The sequence below is a fragment of the Adiantum capillus-veneris genome, chromosome 2, assembly GCF_014529385.1.
Source record: "Adiantum capillus-veneris isolate H3 chromosome 2, ASM1452938v2, whole genome shotgun sequence".
NCBI classification, from domain to species: Eukaryota; Viridiplantae; Streptophyta; class Polypodiopsida; order Polypodiales; family Pteridaceae; genus Adiantum; species Adiantum capillus-veneris.
The window spans coordinates 123,720,484-123,729,822 of NC_140932.1; the positions used below are offsets into that span (position 1 = coordinate 123,720,484).

General features: G+C 44.2%; 1 pseudogene; it reads left to right on the forward strand.

Moving 5' to 3' along the window:
* The first annotated feature begins 1,116 nt into the window (after positions 1–1,116).
* Positions 1,117–5,963, forward strand: LOC147463529 (uncharacterized; annotated as a pseudogene).
* Positions 5,964–9,339: the final 3,376 nt, after the last annotated feature.

Here is a 9,339-nt window from a genome sequence, read left to right on the forward strand (position 1 = left end):
GATTAGTGATAATTGTTACAAAACATAACCATGGAATTATAAAATAATGATCATCACAATAATGAATTATGGTCAAAATCCACTTCTACATAATAAGAAGTCATAATGGATCATATACACTTTTAAATGAATGATAATATGATATTCATAGAACAAAACCATGGTTGTTAAAGCTTTTGTATGATTGAATAGCTTTGGCATACAATCCTTGACTTATACTTCTGTCTTTTGAAGCATTTTGATGAAATCTACTTTTTAATACATAAATATGACAAAGCAATCACAAATCTAAACCAAAATTTTTCTTTCACTAAAATCTTGATCTAGTATGTGTATATATAAAAAAAACTTTGTACGGTGCATATTAATTCAAACAATTCATACTAAGTGCTTCTCTTTCATTCAATGAAAAATCTACGTCATGCATACAAATCAAAAATTTGTGTTGCATGAAAAGAAACGTAGGAGGGCTACATAGAGCTTAACTTACATGACCACCTTGGTGGACGTGCTCCAGAGGACATTATCTTTGAGTTGGACCTTCCTTAGTCTGAGCATCCGAGCACTTTTGGACCGCCCATTGATGGGGCGCTCCTCAACAAGCGCCCAATGTGGACACCATCCAATTTGGGGGGGGCGGGGGGGGGGGGAGAGAGGGCTCATACCACCTTGACCAAAGAGGTAGCATTGATCATCCAACATGTGGCCAATCTATGGCCACTCCTTTCAAAGCATTAAGGAGCTACCAGACAATATTTCTTTAGTAGCCAGGGCGATACTGGACCATTGGGCTATGCCGTACAATGGCCAGCTAGGCGACTGGTTGCCCGACTCACCAGTGGCTTTACTAGGCCACCACTAGCAAATACTTGCAATTGCTAGGGTCACCTTGCACCTCAGCCTCTACATCCCCATTGTACCTTGTTGGTAGTCGTGGATTGGGTAGACTTGGCCGCAACCACACTAGTCTTTGTACAATCTTCTTGATTTAGCTCAGGGCTTCAGAAGAGTGACAAGAATCACCTCACATGGTCGACAACATCCTCAAGAGATAGTCCCTTAAAAGTAGGAAACTTGATGCTCTCCCTCGAGAGAAGGTTTGTCGATTCCTCCGCCATGGTAGGCTTGATGAGAGGGGTGGGAGTTGATTTTGGAGAAGAAGTTGGAGAGGGTGATGATGTTGGAGATGGTGAAGGTGAACTCGGTGTCTCAGGACAAGGCTTGGACGGAGGTAGAGGCAATGGTGCAGGTGAGGTGGAAGAAAGCGAGTATAAGTGGCGACGATGCTAAATCTTCATAGGACTTCTTAGACATGCTCCACTTGACTTAGAGCGAGTAACAAGCATGCATAGATGCAAAAATTGAGTTTCCTAAATTTTAGGCTAACATTTAGGATAGGTGGTCGGAGCGACTGCAGATGCCTATGGCACCCTAGAATGCGGCCACAGTATTGGCTTGCCTCAATATAACTTCCTAGGTTACTGGGATAGCTTGGAAGACTTGATAGAGCGGTCTCTTTGGGCATGCCAAAAATGAGAGCAGCTGTAGATGGAAATGGTGCACACGGTGCTCTCTAGTGGTGGGGTGCTTTGATGAAGTATGCTTGCTCAAATCTATATACAAGAGCAAAGATATGAAAATAGAATTGAACTGAAAAATGAACAAAAAATGACAATAACCACAAGCGTTCCAAGGCATCACCCTATACATAAGCAAGAAGACTGTACAAAGACTAATCTGGCTACGGCCAACTCTGCCCAGTCCACAATTGCCAACAAGGTACAATGGGGATGTAGAGGCTGATGTGCAACGGAGAGTGTAGTGGTGCAAGTACAACTGAAAAACACAATGTTACTAGACAAACCACAATCCGACTAGACAACAAGACTACAAGGATCACATACCCAACTACAAACCACCAAGGTGATGTTCTCCAAGACTAGTGCACAAGAGTGAACTCTGGCTATAGACTCTCTCAAGACCGTCTCTGTATGATATCCACATGATCTGTATATATACACAAGCTAGGGGTGTCGTCTGGCCACCACACATATCTGATCCCACTGGAAATATCTAGGCAAGGTGACCCTGGAAACTGCAAGTATCCACTAGTGGTGAGCTAGTAAAGCCACTAGTGAGTCCGGCCACTAGTCGCCCAATTGGCCTGGACGGCCTAGCCCGCCACTATCGCCCCAATTACTAAAGGAAAACTGTCTAGTAGCTCCTAAATGCTCTAAAAGGAGTGGCCACAAATTGGCCACACTCTGGATGATCAATGCTGCTTCTCTAGCCAAGGTGGTATGAGCCCCACATTGGGCTGTCCAAAAGTGCTCGGGCGCTTGGACCAAGGAATGGCCAACTCGAAGATGCTGTCCTCCAGAGCACGTCCACCAAGGTGGCCATGCAAACTGAGCTTTGTGTAGCCTTGTAGCCCTGCTAGAGATGCCTGCCACTATTTCACTCATTGTCCTGGGAGTGGTATTGAACCTATCAACTTAGGTATTGAAGAAGATCCCAACCCAGCATTGCTAGCTACATGGCTCTGGGATCACCCCCATTTACTAGAATTAATGATTTATTTTATTACTAGATGGAAGGATGTCTTTGCCTGGTCATACAAAGACCTCATAGGACTTTGGGAGCTTACTCCATACCCCTACTGGAAAATGCCAAACATGTGCGAGGCCGGGCATACAAGCTCAGCCCCAAGTATGCAGTAGTAGTCAAGAAATAAATTGATAAAATGTTGGAAGCCAGTATCATTGAGACCATTGAACACACATAATGGCTCTCTCCGATGGTTATTGCCCCAAAGAAGAATTCCAACAAGATCACGGTATGTGTAGACTTTAGAGAACTTAACAAGGTTACTATCCCCGATGGTTTTCCTATCCCCTTCTTTGAGAGAGTGTTAGAAGATGTAGCCGGCCATGCTCTGCTAACTTTTATGGATTGTTCAACGGCTACAATTAGATGGCCATTCTAGGAGATGGCAGGATCAAGAAAACTTTTATTACTCCATGGGGAGTTTTTGTCTTCAAAAGGATGCCCTTTGGACTAAACGATGCACCCGCTTCCTAGAACATAACAACCTACATTGTGTTTGAGCCCTTCCTCAATAAGTTTTTGCGGAGTTTCATGGACGACTTTTCTTGCTTCTCGGGCCAAGGCTGTGAAAGTCCAGTCAAATGCTTCCAAGAGCACATGGAACAGTTAGCCCTCATTTTTTCTCGGTGTAGAGAGGTAAATCTAAAACTCGACCCAAATAAGTGTCATTTTATGGTCACACAAGGCACTCTATTAGGTCACATTTTTTCTACTAAAGGCCTTGCTCCTGACCCAAAAAAAGTTATAGCCATTTTATGCATGCCTAGGCCAATTAATGCTAAAGGAGTGCAAAGCTTTGAAGGTTACACGGGCTATCACCAAAGGCTTATTAGAATGTATGCGATATTGCCAAGCATTTGTCTTGCCTCACTAGTCAACCCCAAACCTTTCAATGGACCTGTGCAAAAGAGATAGCTTTCAACTATCTGAAGAAATGCCTCACACATGCCCCCATCTTGGTCACACCTAATTGGTCACTCATTTTCCATGTGCACATTGATGCTAGTATCACAACTGTAGGTACAATCCTTACTCAGCCTACCAAGGAGTACAAATTAGACCACCCTATCCGCTATGCAAGTTGACTACTCACAAAAGCAGAAAGAAACTATAGTACCACTAAAAGAGAGGGTTTGGCCATTGTCTATGCTCTGCAAAAGTTCATGCATTATCTTTTGGGTGTCCATTTTGTGGTAATCGCTGACCACCAGGCCCTCAAGTATCTTCTCAACAAGCCTTAGGTAGCCATACGTGTTTGGAGGTGGTTATTGATCTTTTAGGAATTTGATTTTGAAGTTGTTCTTTGCCCTAGTAAAGAGCATCAAGTGGCCAAACATCTCTCTAAGATTGAGTCAAGAGAAACAACCATAGGTGTACAAGATGACCTTCCAAACAATTTTCTTTTTAAGGTGTACACTATCACAAACTAGTACTCGAACATTATACATCTTTTGTCCACAGGTTGTTATCCACCAGATCTGTCTAGCCTACAAAAGAGGAGATTTCTTATCGAAAGCAAGCGCTATACCTTGATTGGCAACACACTTTACAAAAGTAGTCTGGATGGGATTCTTCATTGTTGTGTCCTGCCACATGAAGTTTGAGCAATCCTAGAAGAATCCCACTCTGGTAGTATAGGTGGCCACTACCCAGGAACACATCACTGCCCATTGCATTTTGCATATTGGGTTGTGGTGGCCATATGTCTTTTGAGATGCAGTGCAATATGCTAGGTCTTGTGATTCATGCCAACGATTTGCCCCAAAACCAACTCTCTAAGCCAACCGTCCCTTACAGGTCTCTTCAGCAAGGTTTCCTTTTGAAAGATGGGGCATAATTTTTTTGGACCAATCAACCCAGTTGGCCAGCCAAAGAATAGAAGGTATCTTTTGATTGCCACAGACTATGCTACCAAATGGGCAGAGGTAGCGGCAACTTCAGATTGCACATCAGCCACAATGGAAAAATTCTTGTATGAAAAAATATTTTGCAGGTTTGGTTGCCCTCTTGAAATCACCAGTGATCAAAGCACCCACTTTGTCAATGAGCTTTTGGGAAATCTTTTTAGTCGGTATAAAATTTTCCTAGGAAGTCTTGCTTCTATTATCCTCGGGCGAACGAACAGGCAGAAAGCACCAACAAAGTACTTCTTTCTTTGCTTCGCAAAACTTGCCACCTTCACCCTACGTCTTGGCGAACAACAGTTTTAGGTGCTACGTGGGCGTATCGCACTCCTTTCAAGGCCACAACTCAACATTCACCATTTCAGCTTGCCTTTGGACTAGAGGTAGTGGCACCTTTTGAATTCCATTTTGGTTCTCCACGGGTGACTGCAGTTAAGGTGGACTATCTAAGAGCCCAACACTTGGCTATCACTGGTTGGCTTGCCAAATTGGAAGAGGAGCGACTCTTAGCAGCTAGAAATTTAGCAACCGAGAAGCAACGGAGAAAGGCTTGGCACGATTGGAACTTAAAAACCAGGAAGTTTGGCAAAGGTTCATTAGTTTCTTTCCCTCACCCTCTTTCTCTCTCCTCCCACCCAATTTCCAACTCGCCCTTTTTCTCTCTCCTCCCGCCCCATTTTCTCATTGCCCTCTTTCTCTCTCTTGATAGCACACCCAAACCTCAACGCGCACACACTGTTTGTGATGCATTTCGTTTCCTAGTCACACGCACTCCTCCTCCCTTTCACAAGCTCATTTTAGATCACCTGTGTGACCAAGCAAAGCGCTATAGGTAGCAAATAAATAGTCATCAACGTTTTCATTGCTACTCCACTCCCTTACTTCTTTGGTATATAGAACATCTTGAATCTGGATCTAGATATAGACGCATTGCATCTTCTCTTCCACATACAACCTCATCATCAACTGCAGCACCTCCGACATCGGCTTCAGCTGCCCCCAATAAGGGAAAATGTAAAGCTACTTCACCTCCCCATCGCAAGCTGACTACATGCCTCTGGGTGAAGGTTCTTTGAGATTTTCCAGCTTCTCTTGGAGTCCTCCCCTTCTCAAAGTCACAGCACATCGCTTCATGTTCACTTGCACAAACCACCACTCACACTACCCAACCATCTTTCACCGCACATGCACCTTCATCGCCCACACACATTGACCTTTTTCATGACACCTCGCCTACACCACTTTCCAGCACTCCGCCAAACATCACTGCACATGGCGTTTCAGGCCATTTTTCTCGCACTCCACGATCACTGGCCCCCATCTTCACCAATGCAGATTGTCATCCTACATTACCTACAGAGCTGGCCCATGGCACACCCTCCAGACACCTCCCACTACTATACCAGTCATAGTGGAATTCTCTCAATCATTAGGCCTACCAGTCCACGTTGATCAACATCGGGTGCTCTCGGGCGCTCACAACATCACTATGCAGGTTTGAGAGCACGCCAGTACACTTTTGTCCCTCCATTCCCATATACACAAGATCTACAATGCTCAGACTTTAATGCTTGAGCAATTGGGGATAGAGAACCTCAACCTCCTTCGGGTTCTCAATCGCCAGCGGCTACCATTACCACACAAGACTCTCGCATTGCTTCTCTACAGGAGGATATACATTGACTCGCAAAACACTATAGCAAAATGTTTCATCGAGCAACTACAGCGGAGCGTGCACTGGCCACCTTCATGGCGCTGGCTTCGACAACTTCATTGGAGCCAATAGTTACTTCGGCTCTATCAGTCACCTCATGTATGCCTTCTCTCACCCTACCGCCACCTTCACCATCTTACTCGCCCCCAACTTCCCCACCTGCACCATGGCACTGCAGCACCACCACACTTGCCACATCCAGCACACACTTATTCCCACTTTTGACACCACTTGCACAACACCCGCATTTTTTCCCACGGGTTTCAGTTCTTCTACCACTATTTCCCATGCACACTCATCCTCTTTACCACATGCACCATCTCATACACTCATTTCTATCACTTCCATGATACCACCACCCGCTTCAGACAGCCTGTAGGTCATGTAGCTTATGTCTATCGGCTCCTCCTTATTGGCAACACCACCAATGGCACTTGGTACTTTGGTAGAGTCTATGACAAGTGGTTCCGCTTTCTTGTTGTCATAGGCTCCACTACATTCCTTTCCACAACTCACTTCTTCACCCATCTCTACACTCCCACCCCTACTTGCCAACAACTCTAATACCTCCATCTCTACCACCCACTCCACCTACACATAGTGTGCCTCCACAGCTCCTCCTTTACAATTCCACCCTTTCCATGCCCACTATCCACATTACCCATTTCCTTACATGGGCCTTGCCACACCTCAGGTCTACCCTCATCATGGCTCTCCCACTCAATCCTCAAAACCTCCCTATTACCCAATTCTGCTAGAGTACCCTCTGTCGTACCCACCATACACTCTCCATACAATCATCAGAGTAGCAATCAGCAGCATCCTTAGTGCCTCCCACCTTTTTGAGGCCATTTTACATACCATGTTGGAGTTTATTTTCCTAGAGTTTCTTTCAATGTTCAGTTCAATTTTCAGTTTTTAGGTTCTGTACACTTTCAATTATTGGTGCACCACTTCTAGGATGGTGAGTGGAATAGTGGCGGGCATTTGTAGCAGGGCCACATGGCTACACAAAGCTCAGCTTGCATGGCCACCTTGGTGGAAGTGCTCCAAAGGAAATCATCTTCAAGTTGGACCTTCCTTGGTCCGAGCACCCGAGCACTTTTGGACCGCCCATCAAAGGGCGCCCAATGTGGATGCACCAGCCGGCTCGGGTGGGGGGCTCATACCACCTTGGCCAAAGAGGTAGCATTGATCATCCAAAGTGTGACTAGTCTGTGGCCGCTCCTTTTAGAGCATTTAGGAGCTACCATACATTACTTCTTTAGTAGTCGGGGTGATAGTGGACCAGGGCCGAGCTAGGCCATCCAGTTGCTAGCTAGGTGGCTGGTGGCCTGACTCACTAGTGGCCTTACTAGGCCACCACTAGCGGATACTTGTAGTTGCCAAGGTCACCTTTGCTAGATATTTCCAGTGGGATAGATATGTGTGGTGGCTGGACAATGCCCCTAGCTTGTGGATATATACAGATCATGTGGAAATCATACAAAGACGATCTTGAGAGAGTCTAGCCAGAGTTCACTCTTGTGAACTAGTCTTGGAGCACACCACCTTGGTGGTTTGTAGTCAAGCATGTGAGCCTTGTAGTCCTGTTGTCTAGTCATATTGTGGTTTGCCTAGTTACATTGTTGTTTTCAGTTGTACTTGCACCACTGCACTCTCCCTTTCACCTCAGCCTCTACATCCCCATTGTACCTTGTTGATAGTCATGGACTGGGTAGAGTTGGCCGCATGGACTAGTCTTTGTACGGTCTTCTTGGTTATGTACAGGGTGCTGCCTTGGAGGGCTTGTGGCTATTGTCATTTTTTGTTCATTTTTCAGTTCAATTCTATTTTCATGTCTTTGCACTCTTGTTAGTAGATTTGAGCTAGCTTGTGAGTCCGCATGCATACTACACCAGAGCACCTCACCACTAGAGAGCATGGTATGCACCATTTTCGTCTATACAAGAAATTAGTATCTCTTATGTAATTTGGGGTCTATTTCAAGTATAAGAATCAACTCTTTTTATGTTATACAAAAGAAATCAACATCTCTTATTCAATTAGGGATCGACATCATGAATTAAAATCATATTTTCTATATTATACAAAAATGAATTAGCATATCTAAAGAAAAAGACTTTTTTCTTACGCAACTCTCAATTAGTTTTATGCATGTAAATTTTTTTACATGAAAGTATCAATCTACTTCATGTATGTAAGCAAAACGATATTTATCATTCAATTCTCGATCTACTTCATGTATGTAAGAAAAACGATATATATCATGTAATTCTCAATCTACTTTATGCAAATAGACCAAACATTGTGACTTATGCATGAAAATTAATGAAATGGAATGCGCCTATTAACTTGAAGGTAGCAAAAAATAGAGAGAGTACTTTTGTGAAATTACTTTGTGAGCATAGCGAGTGAGTATAATTGATGGTAGCAACATAAACATAGCATTTAGTTAACTTGGCATGAACAATACTTTTGCAAGAGAGAGAGTTTAAAGAACATGACAACAGTTGAGGACCGGATTTATGTGGAGCCGGTCCCCCCTCCACGGTCCCGCCTCCAATATGCATTTGTATTGTAATTTCTCCCATCAAGAGAGACTTTTTACAATACAATCTGTGTTCCTTGTGACCTAGGTGATGCAATGAAGATGGAAAGCTTCATGCATCATGACCATAACATAAACTTTGTGAAAATTATTAACTATCCCAAGCCTTAGTCCAAAGACCTCAAACACCTTCGAAGGTGGAGAGAGCTAGCAGGGAATGAGGGTAGGGAAGAGGAAGAAGAAACATTTCATAGGAGAAAGAATTAGTTCCTCACTTATCATCACTCTTCTCGCTAGCATACATAATAGCATAGTAATGAAGATGGAGAAGATGGCAAGCTTAAGCATTGAAGCATGGCTCTCGGTTGGATTTGCATTCCATAGACAAGAGTGTTGATGTAGGCTCTCAACCTCTCTACTTGCTTGGAGAAGAAGAGGGAGCTCTTGCACTTTGTACTTCACACAATGAGAGAGAGAGAGAGAGAGAGAGAGAGAGAGAGAGAGTGGGAGAGTATACCCCCCAAGCATGCCCCTAGCTTCCTTGGACAACCCCCCCTTGCAGC